Below are 22780 nucleotides of genomic sequence, written 5' to 3'. Positions count from 1 at the left end.
TGGATCGATGTTGGATCTCTTAAAATTGCTAATCAAGTAATCAGTGAGCCCACCATGATTTCAACATTTTTACAAGGACTTGGCACTGAATATTCACAGTTTGTGGTTAGTATAAATGCCAATATCAGTAATATGAAACTTGATGACATAATTATGAATCTAAAGGCACACAATGCATTTCTGGCATACCAGCAAGAAACTGTTGGTGATTTTTTTGTCCCTCTACTAACCACACTCAAACTCAAAGTGTACCAACTTACATCCAACGTAAAGATGGATACTTCAACATACACACTTCAAATTGTGGAAGAGGTACAGGCCGGAGCAATAGATTGTCAAATTTGTCTTCAATTTGGACATAGAGCAAGATAATGCAGTGAGTTCCACAACAAAAATGATTCAATATGGCAAATTCCAGATCAACGGATACAAGGAATAGCATCATCTTTACGATAACCCAAATCCTATATTGCAAATGCAGACAGCTCATCTTCGAATAAAGCATGGTATCCTGATATTGGAGCTACACACCATGTCACTTCAGATCCTAATGTAATACATCAACCATCCAGCTATCTCTGTCCTGATCAACTCCAAATCAGTAACGGCGCAGGTTTGAATATTTTTTCTATTGGCTCTTCTAAGATTGTTACACATGATATGAATCTATACTTAAAATATGTTCTTCATGTTTCTGAAATTACTAAAAATTTACTCTCAATCCAAAATTAACCTTAGATAATGACGTATATGTTGAATTTCTTGCATCCTATTGTCTTGTGAAGGACAAGAAAAAACATTGAATCCACCAGGGAGGAGCAATTAGAGATGGACTTTACTGACTCGACTCTTTTAGTTCAACCAGACCTCAAATTTATCTTGGAGAAAAAGCTTCATCAGATACCTGGCATGCTAGACTCGGCAATCCACATTTTTGGATTTTTCAGCTTATAATAAATAAATTTTGTCTTCTTGTTTCTCATCTCAAAAAACATTATGTGTGTGAATCATGTAGTGTCAATAAATCGCATAAGCATCATTTTATTTCTACTGACCACTTTTCACAAAAACTGTTGGAAATCATCCACTCAGATTTATGGGGACCATCCCTTGTCCAATCTCACTTTGGTTTTCTTTATTATGCTGTTTTCATTGATGATTATTATAGATTTTCACGGTTATATCTGCAAAAAGAAATCAGACATTTCCACATTTATTGAATTTCACAAACAAGTAAAAACATCTTCTCAAAAAATTAAAGACTTCTAGTCTGATGGGGGTGGTGAATTTCAATCTCTCCATGCTCTGTTTAAACAAAATGGAATTTTTCATTATACATCTGAACAAAATAGTACAGCTGAAAGAAAACATGGACATATTGTAGAGAAACTTTATCATTACTTTATCGAGCTAGCATGCCAAGGACGTTTTGGAATGCAGCTGTTTCAAAAATAACTTTCCTTATATGCAAAATGGGTACTCCAATTTTACATTATAAATCTCATTTTTAGATACTATTTTAAATTTCTCCTTATTATGCTTGGCTAAGAACTTTTGGAGGCCCTATTTTCCATACTGAAAGCATAAATTAGATGATAGATCAGAGAAATGTGTCTTCACGTGATACAATGCTTACCATATGGAATATCGATGTTTATCACTATCCACACCTAGTTTTTTATATATCGCCACGTTACTTTTTATGAAAACATATTTCCTTTTTTCAATTTAAATATCAACGCATTGATACCTGGTATTCATGATACTCATCAACCTGAAAACAGTTTTCATGTTCCTGTTCAACTTTCAGTTACTTCTAAACCACCTAACTCTATGAATCATTCATCTGAAATTTCCTCATCGATTTTACAATCTTCAACTACTTCAAATTCTTCTACTAACAACAATCTAAAATATTCAAGCCCCTTTATTTCTGAAAATTCTGCCGAACCCAAGAAGTTATTTGATAATGAGGTTTTGCCTTCTACATAAGATAAAACACCAGAACCTGGTGTCAAACTAAAAATAAAATCCTTATCTGATATTTCCTTTACCACAGGCAAAATTTCTTTCTCTCCATCTTATGTTGTCAAAATTCCTCAATCTACGCAATTTCCCATAAAAACATTCTATTAAATATCCTCTTCCTAGTTGTTTTAATGTCTCAATTACTTCCTCTTCGGAACCTACTTCTTTTTTCATAGCATCCAAAAACAAAAATTGTTTGCAAGTTATGGACACCGAGTATGAAGCACTTCTCGACAATGATACTTGCTCTTTAGTTCCCTAGAATTTTGCGTGCTATGGATCATTTGAATTTTGCATGATACCTTTTGGGCTCACGAACGCTTCTGTTAATTTTTATTGTCTCATGAGTTTCATCTTTCGGGACTATATTGATGATTTTGTTGTTGTGTACTTGGATGACATTCTCGTATACAACCGAAGCTTGGATAACCATGTGACACACTTGAGGAAGGTGATGGCCAAGCTGAAGGAGCACGAGCTCTACCTCAACTCGAGGAAGTGTGAGTTTGCCTTGCAGGAGATTGAGTTTCTCGGGCACCTGGTTGGGAAGGGAAGTGTGCGCATGGATCCCTTGAAGCTGAAGGCCATAGGAATTAGACAGAGTTGAAGAGAGTGCCACAATTGAGATCTTTCCTTGTTCTAGCGAATTACAACGGAAGTTTATCAAAGGCTTCTCCTGATTAGCTGCCCCATCAACGAACTTGTTGAAGAAAGATGTAAAGTGGCAGTGGAGAGACCGGTGTCAAAGAGCATTTGACAAGTGGAAGAGTGCAGTCTCCAGTGAACCACTACTTTGATTGCCCAAATTCGACAATCCATTTTCAAGGTGGTAGCTAAGATCGAACGAGTGGCCTATAGACTCAATATTCATCATCGGCTAGCGGTCCATTCGGTCTTCCATGTGTCAGTTCTGAATAAATATATACCAGATGGCAAAGATGCGGTGAGGAACCAGCCCTAGCGTGCGCCGCCGAATGTGTGGGGCATTTTGACCTAGAGACAGAAGCGGTCCTAGCAAAGAGGGAAATTGACCGGGGAGGACGTCACGGTTGCTATCACAAAATTGAGTATCTCATCAAGTGGAAGAACGGACTTGCCAAATCAGCAACTTGTGTGCGTGAGTAGGACTAATAGCAGTTTGAAGACCTACTACGAGCATATGAAGTGGAGCACCTAACTAGGCAGCCTTCTCGGCCTAGAGGTCTGCGTGTTTCTTGGTAGGGTGTGTTCACTTGCGACTCACGATATTTAAGGATCGAGTCCTATTAAGTGCTATATGCAATAAGGGTAGCGATGCCCAACCTGATCTTTCAGGCCATCGTCCCCGTATGTAGTGATACATGACGGACGGTGCGCGTGCCCATTCGTGCTTAAGGCAGAACGGATCAGGTGAACTCTGCACGTGGTGGGCGTGTGGGCCGACAGGCATGAGCGCGCATGCGCCAAGCACCACACGTGAGCGCCAACGTTTCGCTTGAGCACCAAGCACCACAGGGGAGCGAGAAGTGCTGCGCGCGGGTGTGGGATGCGCAGGCGGGGCGGCATGCCGTGGGTGCAGCGTGCAGAGTTGTACGAGGTGTTGCACATCGGCCGTGTTGTCAGCGTGCGCATTGCGTGTGTGGGGCACGGGGTTGGTAGGCATCCCACCAACAGACTAATGCAAGTGGCACAAAAAGAGCACTGAGGCGGCAAGGGGGCGCATGGCGTACCCGCTGATAGTGCTGGGTGCACAACGCCTATCTTGAGGCGTCGAATGCGACGGCGTCGCGGACACTTCACGCGATAGGTGTTAGTGTGGGTGTTGGTGGCGTGAGTGATCATTAAGGCAGGGGTGGCATGTGTGATTGCAAAGCCCGCTGGCGCGTGGCACCCGCCAGGGGGGCACATGTGTAGTGGCAAAGGGGGTGCGCATGCGCAGAGCGACAGGCCTCGAGGCACAGAGGCAACAATACCCTTGTGCAATGAGCCTCGTCTCGTTGGTTTGTATCACCCCTCGTCTTCCCCCGTGTAATTGTCCCAATTACGATGTAACCTTTCTATGATATCAATGTGATGACCCCATTCCTTGACCGGGCTGCGTCCCCACACTCTCCTCTAACCCCTTCTATGTGATCTTAAGCAACTGCAAAGACTTTCACTGTAAGAGATCAAGGGTGCTCAGTGTTCTTCTCCAAGCACTAAGGTCGACACGCGTCAGATTCGAGCAAGAGACATAGTTTTTTTTTTGGGATTCGACCGCGTGTCAAATGGCTAAAGAATGGAAAATAAATCGTGACAAAAATAGATTGTAGCTTAGAGATACGGCGTGTGAGTTCTCGTACATATGGACGGCACTTTCTGGATGGGACGGATGAGTGAAAGAGAAAGTGCCTGTGAGAAAGAGGGAAGAGAGAAAGAGAGAGTGTCCATGAGAGAGAGGAGCGACAGAAAGAGAGAGTGTTCGTGAGAGAGAGGAGAGAGAGAAAGAGAGAGTATCTGTGAGAGAGACGAGAGAGGGGGAAGACCATAGGGCGGAAAATACAGAAAATAGAGATAAGATGGCAAATCAAGAGCGAGAGGAGAGATAGATAGATAGAGAGAGGGAAGAGAGAAGTAGAAAGAGAGCGGGAGAGGAGAGATGGAAATAGAGAAAACGAGAGAGATACAAAGAGGAAGAAAGAAAAGGAAGAGAGAAAGAGACATGACAAAGGCAGCGAGGGACAAAATTGAGAAATAGAGCGAGAGATGAGAGGAGATATATAAAGATAGAGAGAAAGAGAGAGACAGATATATGAAATCTAAGAGCATTTCACATCATCAGAGCTTCCCTCTCCTCCGCGCGAAGCATTTTGCTCATAACTTGTGCATCTAAGGTCGGATCAAGCTGAAACCAGTTCCATTGGAATTGGAAGGCTTTACTTCATAGGAATTGACGCAAAAATTGCCCTAAACGGAGCAGTATAACTCCAAATAAAGGGGATTAAAGATTCGAGGTCAGTTTTTCGATTCAAATTTTAATGCTCTAAAGTTTCGGGTTCCAAAAGCACGCTATACAGCAATTTTGTGCTTAATCTGCACGTCCCAGCAAGGCGCATTGATAGGTACCATTTTCTTGCTCTGAATTTCTTTATTTGAATCGTAATCTGATGATAAAATTTTGAGTTCCGTTTATCTACAACTTTGATTTCAAGCTGCCCGTAATCCAATGCGGGCCTCTAGGTTGGACAGTGTCCTCAGGCACCCGGCTGACGTGGCAGACACGTCGAACAACCCAGCTCTGGGACCGCAATCCCCCAACGGCTCTACAGCGGCTCGTTTGATGAGCAGCCATGATATTCTACAGAGGAGAGATAAAATGGCATTAAGTTCACCTTTTTGTCTCGAAGACGGCGATTGCCAGCTCTCAGATCACATGGCTGAGATTAAATCAAATAGAAAATTTGCATACATCACAGCCATTAAACCTTCCATGTCACTCATTTCTGGCGCGTCACCTGTCGCCATTAATGCCTTGTATTGCAATTGATTCTCCCACTAGCCGTCCTTGTTGACTATTCCAACGCAGGAGCACCACCAGATCTTTGTGCAGTCCACATTTTGGATGGATAGGATGCGATCCCACCCGAATTAGTAGACCTAACCAACTCAAACGAGTCCGACCGGGTTGATGTGGATGGCTCGATTGCATAAACTAAGTCGACTCGGCCAAAGCAAGCCGAGTCGACCCATTCAACTTGATTGATATATACCGGGTCGACCTGTTCGACCTAGCCTATTTAGGCCACGCCGACTCGGCCAAGTCAGACCGACTTGACCTGGTCGATTCAATCGAGTCAGATCAACTTGACCCGGTCGACTCGTCCGAATCAGATCGAGTTGAATTAGCCGAGTTAGGCCAGTTCGATCCAGCCGACCTGGCGGATTTTGGCATTGTCGACCCGGTCAAGTCAGGCCAAGTTGACTTGGTTGAGTTAGGCTGAGTTGACTTTGACATCTTGGTCGAGCCGCTTGGGTTTGACCTGATCGTTTTGGTCGGATCTAACTCGGACGAATGGGTCAACTCGGTCGAATTGAGCGGGTTCCACTTGGATGCCCCGAACAACCCAACCCAGGTTGACCTGTTCTAACTAGCCGGGTTCGAACCTGTTGAGCCGGTCGATCCAGCCCGGGTTGACCTAGTCGAACCGCCCGGATCTGACATGATTAATCCAGCCAGGGTCAACTAGGTCGAACCAACCAAATCCAACCCGGTCAACCAGACTGACCTAGTCTGTGTCGATCGGGTCGAAACGACTTGGTCTCACCCATCAGATCAAGTTGTCCCAGTACGGGTCAAATTGGCGAGGTTGGACATGGCCTCTCCTGCTGACCGTGATAGGGATGACCTGATTAACTTGGCCAGGTCTCACCTGGTTGAATACTTGGTCGACACGACCCGAGTCGATCAGGCCAGCGCGGCCCGAGATGACTTAGACCACCTAGATCGAGTTCACTTGGTCGATGTAGCTAGAGTAAACTTGAATGAATTGGTCAGAGCCAACACGGTCGAACCAGCCCACGATGACTCGACTGACCTAGGCCGCATAGACCTAGGTCCTGGTCGCCCTAGCTCGATAGGCTCAACAGAATAGACCGCACCGATGGGACCTGTAGGAGACGAGAAGAAAGGAACAGAGATAGCAGGGCAACCATCTGGACTAACACCTTTGATGGCCTGTGCGGCAAGAGTGACGGGAACTCCATAGATGACTACCACACAACCACTCCCCAATATTACACTTCCCCCTATTTATGATGTTATGACCCTGAAGAGGTGTTGTATTGACTATGAGGGAGTGCGAGTAGTTGCATTCGCTAAAGAGGAGGTCTCACGAATGGCAACACCATTCACTTACACCTTGATAGGGAGATTTGCTACAAACTGTCCCCTTATTAACAACATCATGAGGGAATATTTAGCGCCAGGGTACTTCCTCAGTCAAGTGGTTATTGGAGCATGCATCCATCGAAGTGTTTTCATTCCCTTCCAACCGGAAGCCGACTTCAGAAAGGTTTGGAGCCGCACCACCTAGATGATTAGTGGTTCCATTATGCACACCAATCGATGGACGCCTCAGCAAACAAACTGATGGCGAGGACGCCAACACTTCAGCACCGAACGCGTCACCTCGGTCAATCGGAGTCAACACGCCCGCTATGGACCACGGTCAACCGGAGTCAATCGAAGTCAACATGCCACAACTGTCGACAAGCACGTCTCCACCCACGTACGTCCCTACGCGCGTCATGACACGACGTCAGAGGCAGATACACAACTGCCCTTTGGCATGACACGGCGCATGTCTTTATTTTATCGTCATTTTCTCTTTCCTCCAAGGCCTATATATAGGCCATTGTTTTCAAGAAACATCAGGCAGTCATTATTTCAAGAATTGAGTTTTGTTAACTCTTCTTGGAGGACTGCCCAGCCTCCCCTGTCCCTCTTAACCCTAGCCTTCGTCGCCGCCGCCGCCGCCGCCGCCGCCTCGCGACGTCAGCCTCCCGTTTCCTCTCCATTCTATCTCTTTCTCTCTCGCTCTCTTTTTTTCTCCCTCTCACCCTCTCTCTCTCGCCCAAGGCTGCCCAGGTAGCCCGCCGAGGGGCCACCCAGGCTGCCCGAGCGCCACCCAAGCAGCCTTCGCCAGGGCCGCCCGAGGCCACATTCCGGCTGCCTGCGCACTCGGATGCGCTCCGCTGCGCACGCGCACTGGGTGCACTCGCGCACTCCGCGCGCGCGCCGGCGCTCCGTGTGCCGCGCTCCAGCGCCGCAGCCGCTGCTCGGCGCGCTTTGCGCGCGCGGGTGTTCGCCCACGCTTGACGTTGTGCCCACGACAACCGCACTCAACCAAGGCTGTTCAACGCACGGAACGTCCAGCCTCCTCCTCATCCAGTGGGCCGCTCAATGCCCGGATTCGCCCAGCTTCATCACGATCAGAATTGCCTGCAACCTCTGCACGCACTACGGTGCTGAGGTACGCCTGAACTCTTTGGTGTCAAAGTGTTCCTCGTTCAGTGTTTTCTCTAGAAGTTTCGAGTGACGTCAGATTTAGATTTGGTTTGAGATTCTATCTCTTCTCTCTTCTTCTCGAGTATTCCCTTGCGACGTGAATTCGGGTATTGATTTCGGTGCTTAGGCATCATCGCGGTGGGGGAAGACAATACTCCCGCCCTCGAAAGGGTCGGAGCTGCACCACCAGATTTTCATCAGTTTTTAAATCCGAATTCGATCGTGAATTTCTGTGGACTGTTTTATCCCTACCTATAATCCGCCTATTACCCATACCTGTCGTCAACCCATCCATCCCCTCAGTCACCTTTTCCTTAGTTGTCCTACATCACAAACAGCTCATGAGATCACTGCCCCCACTCAGTCATAGTGTGGATAAGTTTCCTTGGACTACGGCCACACCTCTTCATGCCCACTGCTTTGGAATCCTTAGCAAGTGTTGTTGGCACATTTATACGTCTTGACAAAGATGTACATTTGTTCAACCACCCAGGATATGCTAGGGTATGTGTAGAGATAGATCTACTCGAGCCCATTCATTGTATGATACTCATTCGCAATGGTGATGAATTGATTTGCCAGCCCATGGTGTACGAGAACCTCCCACAGTTCTGTACACACTGTATCCTCTTAGGTCACATTCTCCACACGTGTCGCTAGAAAGCATCACAGGCCACCTCACCCTCCTCGGAGGAGTACCTACCCCCTTTGCCCTATGATGAATACATCATAGAGGCAAAATCCACCCTCCAAGACCGCCGCCCTAACTAGAAACTACCTCCACCTACACGACCCACCCCCACACCACATAGTGTGACTAGTGTACCTCCTCCCTACCTAGGGATCCTATGTCCGCTCAGCTTGTCCCGACCAAGCCTACACCCACAGCTTCACAGTGGGTAAGGGCGCTACTAAGCACCCCCAAACCCTACCCCGGGCTAAGGATGTTCCTTCCATAGCCCCCGATTTGGCAAAGGCAAAGAGGTTAGGGAACCGACCCTCACCTCAATTACATTTGCCCCTTTTGGACGTACTGAATGGACCCAATATGCGGGATTGCACAAAGGTTGCGCGCTCCTCTAGAACCACCTCCACCCGTCCCTCTCCATCCCCTCGGCATACATCCCCCCATCCCACATCTTCCTCTCGGCCTACACCCCCTTGCTTCTCATCATCCCCTCAACCTACATCCCTTCGACCCTCATCATCTTCCTCGCGGCCTACACCCTCTTGCCCTTTAAGATCCCCTCGGCCTGCAATCCTACGTCCATCATCATCTTTCCATGTTCTTCCATTGCCCCGATCCCCCTCCACCCCCCCTCGTTCCATCTCACCACCCTTCTCCCCCTCATTAGCTCCTCCACTTGCATCCCCTTTCACGTCCTCCATCCTCCCACAACCCTAGCCCGTCATCCCATCCTATCCATATACCACCCCCACCCAATATACTCACCTCACTGCCCCACATCCATCCCTCCCATATCCCGTTCGATCGAGAGGAATGCTAATAACCGTCAAGCTTTGGTCGCTAGTTCTAAGGTTACTTAAGGGGATACTAGCGGTCATGCTTCTAGGTGAGAGGAGGCCAACGCCTCCATGTTTGAGGAGTCAGACATGGACACCTCTCCTCCTTCAGGAAATCATTCAGATACCCCTTATACACGTTGTATATATAACAACCGATCGAGGGTGCGTCACGCGAGCCGATAGCTTTATGATTCTAAGTCTGGTTAGAATTGTAGATGGATCGAAAACCTTCTAACCCAGTCACATCCCCTCTCTCTAATCAATAAGCACAACCTAGGGATAGTTGGGCTTATTGAACTGATGACTACATCGGATCACTCCCATTCCATTGCGAGGAAACTCAAAATGGATCACATTTATTGTCATTCCTCAAATAAGCTCTGCCTTTTTTGGAAGCAATATTATTTGTTGGAATTACTTGCTGAAGGGACATAGTACTTTACTTTTGATGTATTGTACCTTTCGAAGCCCTACACGCTCACGGTAGTCTAGGCATCTAGTGTGCGCGGCCCTCTAGGAGGAACTCACTCTACATATCCAAGCCCACCCATGACTTGTGGACTTCCCTTGGTTTATGGCTAGGGTTTTCAACTGCATATGGGCAGCGAGAGAATGCTAGGGAGGTCGACCACCTAGGTCACGGTCTATGCAAGCGTTAATGATTTTATTAACCAGCCTTCTCTTGTGGAGCCTCCTACTATAGGTAAGAAGTGGACATGGTCTAATGAGCATCAAGCAGATGCGCATATGTACGAGCAGCTCAACCGTTGCTTTTGTAACATCATTGCACTAATGCAATTCACAATTACCATTGAGATACTTCAAGGTTACTAGTCAGACCATTCACCACTTTTACTCCTACCGGACTCAAAAACTTGTGTGCGTCTATCTCCATTACGATCCCAGGCTATGTGGCTCGAGCGTGAAGCCTTTCAATATTTTGTTCGTAGTCACGGGCATGGAACATACTTTGAATCACCTATGGTGAACTTCAGTTCTAGACTAAGGAACCTCAACTTCCACTTGAAATGGTGGAATCAACATGTATTCAGGGATGTGGATGCGCCAGTCGAAGCACTCATAAAGCTAGCAACTATTGAGTGACAACTACAAGATGGTTGGACGGATGACGCGGGAGAGCGCTAGGTTACGCTTTGAGAGCAGCTTGAGGTTGCTATGGGACGACATGAGATTTTCTATATCCACAAATCACGCATCCAATGGCTGCGAGATGGTGATAGGAATACAAGCTTCTTTCACGCCTCAATCTGTCATAGAGCTCGTCCTAATTATACGATCCTATTATAGACGTATAATCAAAACCCCGCCCAACTATCAATAGCTGGCGTAGAGTACTATCACTCGCTCCTATCCTCATAACCAACTGTCGTGAGTGAGGACCTACTCGCCTCTGTCCCTCATTTGGTGACTGACCCAGAAAGCTCACTACTCAGAACCCTTCCTACTCAAGAAGAGATTAAGGAGGTAGTCTTTTCCTTGGGTAGGAACAAGGCTCTTGGATCGAACGAATTCTCAGTGGAATTCTATACCGCATGTTAGGGTATCATATGCATGGACTTGGTGCTTGCTATCAAGGAGATCTTCACACGTAAAGTCTTACCTCGAAGCTGGAAATCCACTTTCTTGGCGCCTATCCCAAAAGTGGACAATCCAGCATCATTTAGAGGCTTTTGTCCTATCAGTCTTTCTAATGTATATTATAAAGTTGCATCTAAGATCATTTCAAATTGTCTAGGGACCTTCTTTGATAGGCTTATCTCACCTGAACAGTGTGGTTTTGTCAAGGGTCGACAGACCCATGACAGTATCATGCTAGTTCAAGAGTTAGCCCAGTCCTTAGACACTCATATTCGGAGTTTCAAATGTCACCATCAAATTGGATATGGAATAGGCTTTTTATCAAGTCAAGTGGAGTTTTCGTACCAAAGTCTTACGTTGTTTTGGATTCACCTAGGCATTCATCGCTCTCGTTGATGCCTACATTAGAGAAAATCACTTCTCACTTATGGTGGACAGAAACTCCATTAGCTTCTTCACGGCCATGAGGGGTCTACGACAAGGTGATCCCATCTCGCCCATCCTTTTGATATTGATGGAGGAGGTCTTCAGCCAATTGCTCAAATGAGTGATTGCATGCGGCGTCATCCAACCATATTTAAAGAAAAAGGGATGCCCAATCCTCTCACACTCCCTATTTGAAGATGATGCCATCATATTCCTTAATGGATCTAAAAAATCCATTAAGGAACACAAGAATGTTCTCACTACATACGAGTGGGCTTCTGGCCAACTCGTCAATGCCTCAAAAAGTAGCTTTATGGTCGGTCCATCCACTAGTATAAAGAGTTCTCAGATTATCCAACACCATACTCGATACACACCGGGATACCTCCCTTTCAAATATCTTAGATGCCCTATCTTTCGTGGACCCGCTAGGCATCACTATTTTGGTGCCTTGTTGGCCAAATTCAGAAAGAAATCAGAGGGCTGGAAACTTCATTTTCTATTTCCTAGAGGACACATCCAACTTATTTGATATGTCCTCATGAGTATCCCGCTGCATACCCTAGTAGTCCATTCACTATCGCTCACAGTCCTTCGCTATGCGGAGTGTTGGTATGCACGTTTCTTATGGTCAGGTCACCTCTAGGGAGAGAGTCGCCGCCATTGGGTTTCTTGGAAGAAAGCTTGTCGGCTAACGGATGGGAGGAGTCTAGGGATTAGAAACTTTCACTATGTCCAAGACATGCTTTAGAAGAAGCTCGTGTGGCGTATGCATACCATGCACTCCCCATTGGGGAGTTTCATCTCAACCAAGTATGGCGAGTGGGCTTGTAGAGAGATGGATATTTGGGGCAATCGCAAATGGTGGAATTGGTAGCGAGATTGGCTAGAGATAGCTAAGGCCACACATTGGCATGTCGACCGAGGCGCGGTTAGCGCCTGATATGAAACATGGCTTGTAGACGAGCCTTTAGCCTACCAGCCCCACTTTGTACCACATTGACTGCGACTGACCATGGCACAACTGCTCATGGGCAACACGTGCCACCTTTGGGAGCAGCATGGCTTCCCAATAGACATGTTATCCTAGGCCCGGAGTACTCTCATCAGGACCACTCACGACCGTGCTATTTGGACGCTTACCCTAGATGGGTCCTGCTCTTGTAGATCTTCTTGGCAGCATTTCTATGAGAAATCTCCCATCCAGCCCTGGGGTCACTACATCTGGCTTCCGACAATCATTACTCGTGTCTCTTTCTTTCTTTGGAGGCTCATGCATCGTGGCCTCATGATTAATGATCGAGTGACCTGTATCGGTCACTCCCTCTGCTCGCGTTGCCATTGTTGCCCCACATCTCCCCAGGTTGAGACTATGGAGCACCTTTTCTTCCATAGTGAGATAGCCCTAGACTATTGGCACCAAATCACAAACCATTGGTGTTCCCTCCTCAGTACCTCCTCTACTCTAATACCAGTACAGTGTTTTGGCAAGATGTATCTCTCGTCGACATGCTCTAAATGGAGCCTCTTCCCCCACGTCATCATAGCTTAGTATCGGAGATATGGAAAGGGCGAAATTCTTCTTATTTTGTAGGAACCCCCATGCGCATTTTGGATATCATGCAATGAGTCAAGCAATGGATATGGCGCACCCACCAACTTCTACTACCTCGCGCCCACAGCTCAGCCCTCGCATGCGACCTCCTTTGTTCTTGGGGCATTTCAATGCCTCGTCTCCATTCGCATTCGGCTCTAGGTTATTTGTTGGCATCCACCGCCAATCGGCACCCTCAAAGTGAATGTGGATGGTACTACCAGCTGGGGGAGGTGGTATCCTCCTTGACCATATAGGGAGTATTATCATTGCCTTTTTGCCCTTTTATGGCATTCTGATTGAGTAGCCGAGGCTATGGCGATACGTGATGGTTTACTCCTCTACGAGGAGCAAAACCTTCACAATATCGTCGTAGAATCAGACTCATCGGTATTAGTTAACATGCATTGTGCTGATAAATGCTCCTAGTGACAGCTTCAGCACGTATGGCAGGACATCATGTGGTGCTGCCCTCGCACAACTAGTGTTCGTCACGAGCTATGCGAGGGTTGACATCAGATGCCCTTGCCAACCACACGGTCTACATACAAACCCCTACCTTCTTTTTCTTTTCTTCGTAGGAACTCCCTCTGGCAGCTCGTGGATGCTGTCGCATTGAACGCCTTGGCTTGTCGACTCCTCGCATACGTTGCACACTATCGAAGGAGAGGTTGCGAGAGAGCTTACCCTGTTGGCTGCTAGTCCCATTTTTCTTACACATCCACGCTGACATCTAGAGCTCACGGATTTTTCTGCACTCCATGCCTCGCATCTGCTACACTGGCTCCCCATGCTCCTACTAGCACACGCGCACATTTCCCTAAGATTGGCTCCCGTAATTGGCGTCTTGCATGTAGTGCGGGAGGCGGAAGCACTTGCTCTCTCGCCTAACTGATGTCCGTGCCACGCACCTCATCGACGCTGCCAATTGACAGCAGGGAAGGCTCCCCACACTCCATGGATCATTGTCGTGGGGGGGGGGAGGATTCGAAGAGACGTCAGCACGAGCGACCTTCTCCGAACACCTGCCAAGTATCACTTATGTATCTTTTCCCTTTCATGCACATGGGCGTAGACGAGTGGGATCCAAGTGTAACTGGGATATTTATGCTCGCTCTACGCCTGCAAACACTAGTAAATAATCTATTTCATCTATAAAATACCCCCTGGGTGGCGTGCACGGCACAACTAGATCAGTCTACGCGCACAACCGCAATGTTGGACGTAATTGGCACCATGATTTTGCCAATAAAAAAAGAGAGAACGAGAGAGACTGAGCAAAACGGGACAAAGAAAGAGGGGCAAAAGACAGGATAGAAAGGGAAAGAGAGAGAAAGTTAGATAAAAGAAAAGGGGAAAGATGTCAATTTTGACAGAAAGAAAAGTCTTGACAGAAAGCGAACGTACCTATAGTGGCTCTGTTCTAAACATTATTTTCTTCAGATTTTTGTTTAATTTTAAAAATTGACAGTATGTTTAATTTGTTAGATAAGAGACTAAATTAGATGTGAAAGAAGAGAGACTAAAACATACTGTTAGAGAGCAGGAAAGATAGATATTTAGAGATACAAGAGATAGATAAATATATTATATGGACAGAGGGAAGAGAGAAAACGGCGGAGATATATTTTAGAGGGAAAGAGAGACAAAAGATAGATAAATAGATGAAAAGAGGGAAGAGAGAAAGCGAGAGTGACAGAGAAGATATATCTTGATCTTTAGAAAGAGAGAGACATGAGAGATAGATAGGTAGGTAAATGGAGAGAGGGGAGAGAGAAAGCGACAGAGACAGAGAAGATATAGATACAGAGAAAGGAAAGAGGGAAAGAGACAGGAGAGAGAGAATAAGATAGCCAGAGAGAGGGGGCAAAGGAGGGAGAGAGCTAGATAGCTAGAAAGAGAGGGGAAATGTAGGAGAGAGCTAGATGGCTAAAGAGAGAGGGGAAATGATGGAGAGAGCTAGATAGCTAGAGAGTGAGGGGAAATGAGGGAGACAGCTAGATAGCTAGAGAGTGAGGGGAAATGAGGGAGACAGCTAGATAGCTAGAGAGTGAGGGGAAATGAGGGAGAGAGCTAGATAGCAAGAGAGAGATCAAAAATAAGGTAGAGAGCTAGATAGCTAGAGAGAAATGGGAAAGACAGAGGAAAAAGAAAGACAGGTAGAGAAAGAAGGAAAAGACGGAGGGGGACAAAGAGACTCTCTTTCTGTAAGAGAGAGAGTAAGATAGCAGGAGAGATAGAGAGAAAGAGAAAGAAAAGTCTTGACTGAAAGCGAGCGTGGCATCGAGATGCATAGAGCACGTGGACTTTCATAGACAAGTCCAGGGACACGTGGGCGCGCCAATCATCGACTTTTAAACTGCTATTTCCTAAACATGCAATATGTTTCATTGTACCGGCTTGACCTTTCCATTCCAAAGAGGAGGGCGACATTAAACATAATTAGTTGAGTGTGTAGTCGTTTTGACATCTTGCATCGTTACTGCTGCTGATGTAAGGACTCAGAAGTGAAGGGGGCTCAACGATGAATACATGCACCCAAGAAAGCAAAGTTTTGACAACAATGGCTTCTTCTTGTGGGTGCGCCTCATCAAACTTTGATAAGGACGATAAAAGATCATCATAGAAGCATGAGCAGAAAAAACGTATAGATGAGTCTGTTTGACCAACAGTATTCAATTCGACTCATCACATAATTGAGTGGGAATTCAGTTTGATCAAAATACTGGCAACATTGTGAACGCTGCACGTCTGCCGTCCGAGTTAATTGCAGGGACGACGCGACGCTCATGCAGTGGCGCCTTCAATAAATCTACCGATGGACGACAAAGTTATAAGAGTGCCAGAGCCCAACAGGGTTCAACAAGACCCACGGAAGGCAGAAAAAGAAGAGATCTTGGGCAGCTTCTCCTCCCACTCTTCTTTTACTACAAATAACGGTTTGCTCTGTCGGGGGACTTCCCATTGTCAGCAAGGCCGATCAGTTAGCGGCACACAGCGATGAAAACCATACTAGGCTGCAGATCTTGTAGAAGAAGCTTCGTCGATGATCCATGGGGCCATCTATTGCAATATGACAGGCTCTCGCCATCCAAGAAGAGATGCCGCCTGGATCCTGGTCCTTCTCTTTCAGATCGAGATATCTCCATTGACGCCCTCCTTGATGATTGCCTTTAAAGCATACTAGCACGTCTGGCGGGGAAACGAGAGCGGGGCATATCTGCATGCATATCCAGGCGGTGGCTTCTGCTTCTCAGTACAATAGTTAGCTTAGGAGACCACCTTGTACCCTCTGCCATACGCCAAATTGACCTCAACAACTGCCCAAAAGAGGTGGAGGAGTCACAAACCTGGAGCAGATATACTTTCGAGCAGCGAACAAGATATTTCCAAGGTGAAATAGCAACAGACGTCAGCCTCGTTGTCGCGGCTATCGGAGCCGGTCACTGCGCAGAGCTGCTGATTCGGGGATGCAAAAGTCGCTCTCACAGAGTGACGGATGTTGGGCTTTCAACGGTCGCCCAGGGATTTCCTTCTCTCCGAGTTTTATCCTTGTGTGACTGTCCTTTCGTGACTGAGGAGGGCTTGATCTAGATTCTGAATAACTATCCGTTTATGGAGGAGCTCAGTCTCGTCGGATGTTCCCATAACTCAGATTCTGGAATTGCCGCCATCGCTCGTCGCTGTCCAAAGCTGTCTAAGTTGGCTATAAATTCCTGCCAGAGGGTCCGCGACCAAGGCCTCTAAAGCGTCGGAAGGGCATGCCCTAGTCTCACATCCATTTCCATTTCAGACAGTCCGCTCTTGGGGGATCAAGCCATTGGGGGGCTTGTGGTAACATCCGATAGAAGCAATGTGAAAGAACTTCGGCTCCAGAACCTGAATATAATTGAGGCGTCCCTCGCAGTCATTGGGATTTATGGGATATCAGTCCACGGGCACGTAACGGAGAGAGGATTCTGGGCGATGGCCTCCGCTGGCTGTTGGGTCTTGATAACAAACCTCACTACTCTCTTGGATATGTAACACAACACATATCACAGAAAATGAAATGTAAAACTTATTTTTTATTATCAAACTAGGTACATATATAGGAACGTATGTTCCAACCGACAAAGTAACCGACATAAAAGTATGTAGAAAAGTCAACAATACTAACATATCCTCCTTAATGTTGATTGTTCGACTGTTAGATGATCTCTAAATTTCTCAAATCCTCCTTGAGCCAAAGCCTTGGTAAATCCATCTGCAACTTGATCAAGAGATGCACAATGTTGCATTATAATTGCTCCGGCATTGACTTGTTATCTAATATAATGATGCTTTATCTCGATATGTTTAGTTCTTCCATGAAATACTGGATTCTTGGCCATAGCAATTGTTGACATGTTATCACATAACAAAATAAAAGCTTTTTCTTGATCTACACCAAGATCCTTCAAAATCATTTTGAGCCATATTCCATGTTGACTTGCACTTGCTGCAGCTACATATTCAGCTTTGGAAGAAGATAATGTCATTGTCTCTTGCTTCTTTGAACTCCATGAAACAGCTCTTGAGCCGATGAGAAAAACATATCCACTCGTACTCTTTCTTCCATCTCTATCTCCTGCCCAATCACTATCCACATATCCTTTCAACTGAAGATTAGATGATCGATCATATAGTAATCCATAATCTTTGGTTCCACATATATATCTCATAATTCTTTTCACAGCTCCAAAATGATGGGTAGAAGGATGACTCAAAAGCTTGACACCAAACTCACAAATAGCATAATATCTGGTCTTGTATTTTTCAAATACATTAAACATCCCACCATGCTTTTGTAAAATTGCTCATCGACCAATGTCATACCATCATTCAAAGTCAACTTTTCATTTGAATTCATAGGAGTAGTACATGACTTGCATGATATCATATTAAATTTTTTTAACATTTCTGACGCATACCTTTCTTGGGAGATAAATATTCCCTTTTCATCTTGAAATATTTAAAGACCAAGGAAATGATGAAGTAAACCAAGATCAGTCATCTCAAATTCAGACATCATTAGGTTCTTGAATTCTTGAATAAGGGAATCAGACGATCCCATATAAATCATGTCATCAACATAAATACTCACAATCATAATATCACCTTTGCTCCTCTTGATGTATAAGGTATGTTCATTTTCACTTCTTTGAAAACCATACTTTATAAAAAAATGATGTAACCTTCCATACCATGCTCTTGGTGCTTGTTTTAAACCATATAAAGCTTTCTTCAACTTGTAAACTTTGTCCTCTTTTCCTTTAACCACAAATCCTTCAGGTTGCATAACATAAACTTCTTCATTCAAAATACCATTCAAGAAAGCAGATTTAACATCAAACTGATATACTTTCCATGCCTTTTGAGCTGCAATGGCTAAAAAAATTCTTATTGTTTTAAGTCTTGCAACAGGTGAAAATGTTTCAAAATAGTCAATTCCATAATTTTGTGCATAACCTTTGGCTACTAACCTTGCCTTATACCTCTGTATACTCCCATCTGCTGCATGCTTGATTTTATGAACCCATTTTACTCCAATAGGTTTAATTGAAGATGTAAAACCCACAGGCTCCCATGTGTCATTTTTCTCAATAGACTTAATTTCATCTTCCATTGCATTCTTCCACTCTTTCTTGCTTTTTGCTTCTTCAAAGCTTACTGGTTCATCATGCGACAAAAGTGCAAAAATATTTGTCTCATATAATTCTTTTACAGACTTTGTCTTTCTCTGTGGTGATGGAGATTCGTCTTCAATCATTCTTGATTCAGAATTTCTATCTGAGTCAAGGATAGAATCATACTTTCTCCATTTCTTTCTTTGTATTTCTGAATTCCTTTCTCCTTCTTCATACGAAGGATTTTCATTCCAATCCCAAAAGCTTTCTTCATCAAAAATAACATCTCTTCTAATAATCACCTTTTTTGTTAAAGGATTATATAATTTGTAACCTTTTTTTTCATTATTGTATCCAACAAAAATGCATTTCTCACTTTTCTTGTCCAACTTCCCACGTTCATTTTGATCAATTAAAGCATAAGTAATGCATCCAAATACTCATAAATGACTAACAACTGGTTTCTTCTCATACCAAGCTTCAAAAGGTGTCATATCATTTACAGCTTTCGTAGGAGAAATATTTTGAATATAAGCTGCAACAGCAACAGCTTCAGCCCAAAATTCAGTTGGCAAATGTTTTTCATGCATCATGCTCCTAGCAACTTCGACAAGTGACCTGTTTTTCCTTTCAGCAACTCCATTCTGCTGAGGAGTCTTTCTTACAGTCAATTATCTATGAATTCCAACTTTTCTGCAATAATCCTCAAATGGCTTTGAAAGAAATTGTTCTCCTCTATCTGTACATAAAATTTTCAAAGTATGTCCACACATATTTTCAACCACTGCTTTGAATTCAATAAATTTATGAAATACCTCTGATTTCTCTTTCAAAAAATAAACCCAGCACATTCTTGAGTAATCATCAACGAATAGTAGGAAATACTTACTTCCACTCAAAGATGAGGTTTTCACAGGACCACATACATCTGCCTGAATTGACTCCAAGGGTGCTCTTCCTCTCCATGGATGTTCATTTGAAAATTTCTCTTCTTTTGCTTGCCATAAATTCAACCCTCACAAATATCATTTTATTTAGAAATAAACGGTAAGCCATATACAAGCTTTCGTTTACTTAAAAACGTTAATGCTTTGAAATTCAAATGGCCAAACCTTTTATGCCATAACCATGTATCATTCATCTTTTCTGAAATCATTGCATGATTGAGAAACTCTTCTAATTTCACAGGAAACATCCTCTTACCAATGCTGTTAATATACATGATTGGCTTCTCCTTCATCTGGTTCTTAATAATACATGTATTATGCTCAAAATGAAATTTCATACCTTTATCCATCAGTTGTCCCAAACTCAATAAGTTATGATGAAAATTTGGAACAAAATATACATCTTCCAGTCTCATCTTTCCTCCTAAAGTCTGAACTTCAATTGTTCCTTTTCCTTCAATCTTTACTTTCTTTCCATCATCCACTTTAACTTCTCCTCTTGGTGTCTCATCAAATTCAACAAACATATTTTTGTTGAAAACCATATGATTGCTGCAAGCTGAGTAAAGAAACCATAGATCTTTCAAATCAGAATAAGATGTAATGTTAGACATAAATGTGTCATGTTCTTCAGCTTCCACATAATTGGCTTGGTAATTTTGTTTTGAATAGGAGTATGCTTCAAGATGCCCATATCTCTTGCAATAATTGCACTAAAATATTCTTTTTCCTTCTGGATTCTCATTATCCTCTCTTCTATTCCATTGAAATCTTCCTCGACCTTGACCTCGTCCTTGGCTTAAACCTCTGCATCTAAAACTTGTTTCATATCCTTCTCCAAATCCTCTCATTTGATTAAAATATTCTCCTTGATTATTGTGTTGTCTGCCTCCTCTTGTCGATCTTCCTCTACCTCTTCCTCTGTGAAATGGACTTGAGCGTGACAACATAGCTTGATCTACTTTTTTAGACAAATCAATATTTGCCTTAAATGCTTCTTCAATTGATTTTTCCTTTGACCTGTTCATTCTATCTTCATGAGAAATCAAAGAGCTCATCAAATCATCATGAGTATATATATCAAAATCCTTTGATTCTTCAATTGCAGCAACAACATAATCAAACTTAGTGGGCAAACTTCATAGGATCTTCTCCATTATTTTTCTCTCTAAATATCTTCTTCGTATCTGCTCATTTGTTCACAATTGAGAAAACTCTAGTAAAATAGTCTTGGACAGATTCTTCAACCTTCATAGATAAAGATTCAAACTCTCTTCTCAAAGTTTGTAATTTTAGCATTGCTACTTTATCACCTCCATTAAAATCTTTCTTCAAAATATACCAAGCATCATGTGCTGTAGTTGCCTCAGAAATCTTTGTAAACACTTTTTCAGTAACAGATTATTGAATAATAAACAAAGCCATTGCATCTTTTCTATTCAAATCTTTAAATTCAGTTTTCTTTGTTTCATCTGGTATAAAACCATTTTCAACAATATCCCATAAATCTTGACTTCTAAATAGGGACTTCATCTTGGAACTCCACATAGAATATTTTTCTCCATTAAAAGGAGTTGCAATAATGATAGACCCTTCCCAAGGTGCTTTCCCTGCCATTTAAAAGAAAAACAACACCAAATGAAAACTAAAAATAAGCTCAACTTTATCTTACTTCTCTTGGAGCTTTGCTTTTACTTCTCTTCCACAATCGTTATGAAAACTCTAGCTCTGATACCAATCTGTTGGGTCTTGAGAACAAACCTCACTACTCTCTTGGATATGTAACACAACACATATCACAGAAAATGAAATGTAAAACTTATTTTTTATTATCAAACTAGGTACATATATAGGAACATATGTTCCTACCGACAAAGTAACCAACATAAAAGTATGTAGAAAAGTCAACAATACTAACATTGGCGGCCTTAAGATGCTCAATAGCCTCACCGTCGTTTCTTGCAATGGGCTTACAGACTTGAGCCTCGAAGCAGCCGCAAGGGATTCCCTCTCTTAAAGAGTGTCTGCCGAAGGAGATGCGTAAGCTTGTCCGATGCCGACCTCAAGACTCTTGCTCTTGCCGCCTGCTCGCTCGAGAGCCTTCAGATTGAGTTCTGCCACCCACTTAGCATACCAAGCGTCTTGGAAACCAAGCAACTTAGCCGGAACTTAAAAATACCAAAGGGGCATACTTTGTTGTAGAGAGCATGGATTTTTTTCCGGCTTTTACTTTAAACTGCCTTCAGCGGCTGAAGTTCAGCCTAAAGAGTGTTCTGCTCGAGGGCTGCTTTTGGCGGAGCTTATGAGGCATGCTTGGAGCCGTTTATCTTAGCCAGATGCCGAGGTATTATTGGAAAATATGTCTCCTTGGCTGGACGCATGGGCTCTCAGAGCGTGCGAATGGGGAATTGTTTACCTGAGAAGACCAACAACATTTTTGCTCATAAAGTTATCATAATGAGAATTCCTTTAAGAGTAACATTCATAGGATATGGACACCATAAAAACAAGACCTCCTTCCGTACGGTAGGCAATACAATGTGCTAAGTTTGATTATTCTATCTGAGAATTGCAAGAATTACAGTATGAACACAGCAAACTCATAACTTGAAATTATTATTCTTGTAGAAAATTATGGCGTGGCATACTTGATGCATTATATCTGGACAATATAATGTCACCATAAACAATTTTAATATAAATTGGCAAAAAGAACGGAAATAGCTAGTCTCAACGTGTAAATAAGTAGTTTGATGTTTTAATATAAATAATTAAATAATCTGATAGTTTCATATAAATTGGATGATTTTTCACATTACTACTTATTCAAATAAAGTTTTACGTTGAGAACAACCGTACTGTCTGAGTTACAATCTCGATAAACATTTCATCTATTATTGGTAAACATTAAGATCAACTAGCTACTATTTGACGAGCTATAGTTGATAGACCATTATCATTTATCAAATCGTCCAATTTATATCGT

The 22780-nt window shown here is 43.7% G+C and overlaps 1 pseudogene; it reads left to right on the top strand.

Moving 5' to 3' along the window:
* Positions 1-15857: 15857 nt before the first annotated feature.
* LOC144700459 (EIN3-binding F-box protein 1-like) lies at positions 15858-22100 on the top strand (annotated as a pseudogene).
* The last annotated feature ends 680 nt before the right edge of the window (positions 22101-22780 follow it).

The sequence above is a fragment of the Wolffia australiana genome, chromosome 3 (genome assembly GCF_029677425.1).
Source record: "Wolffia australiana isolate 7733 chromosome 3, ASM2967742v1".
NCBI lineage: Eukaryota > Viridiplantae > Streptophyta > Magnoliopsida > Alismatales > Araceae > Wolffia > Wolffia australiana.
The sequence above is the reverse complement of the archived record's forward strand: the minus strand, read 5'-3'. Positions and strand labels throughout refer to the sequence as shown.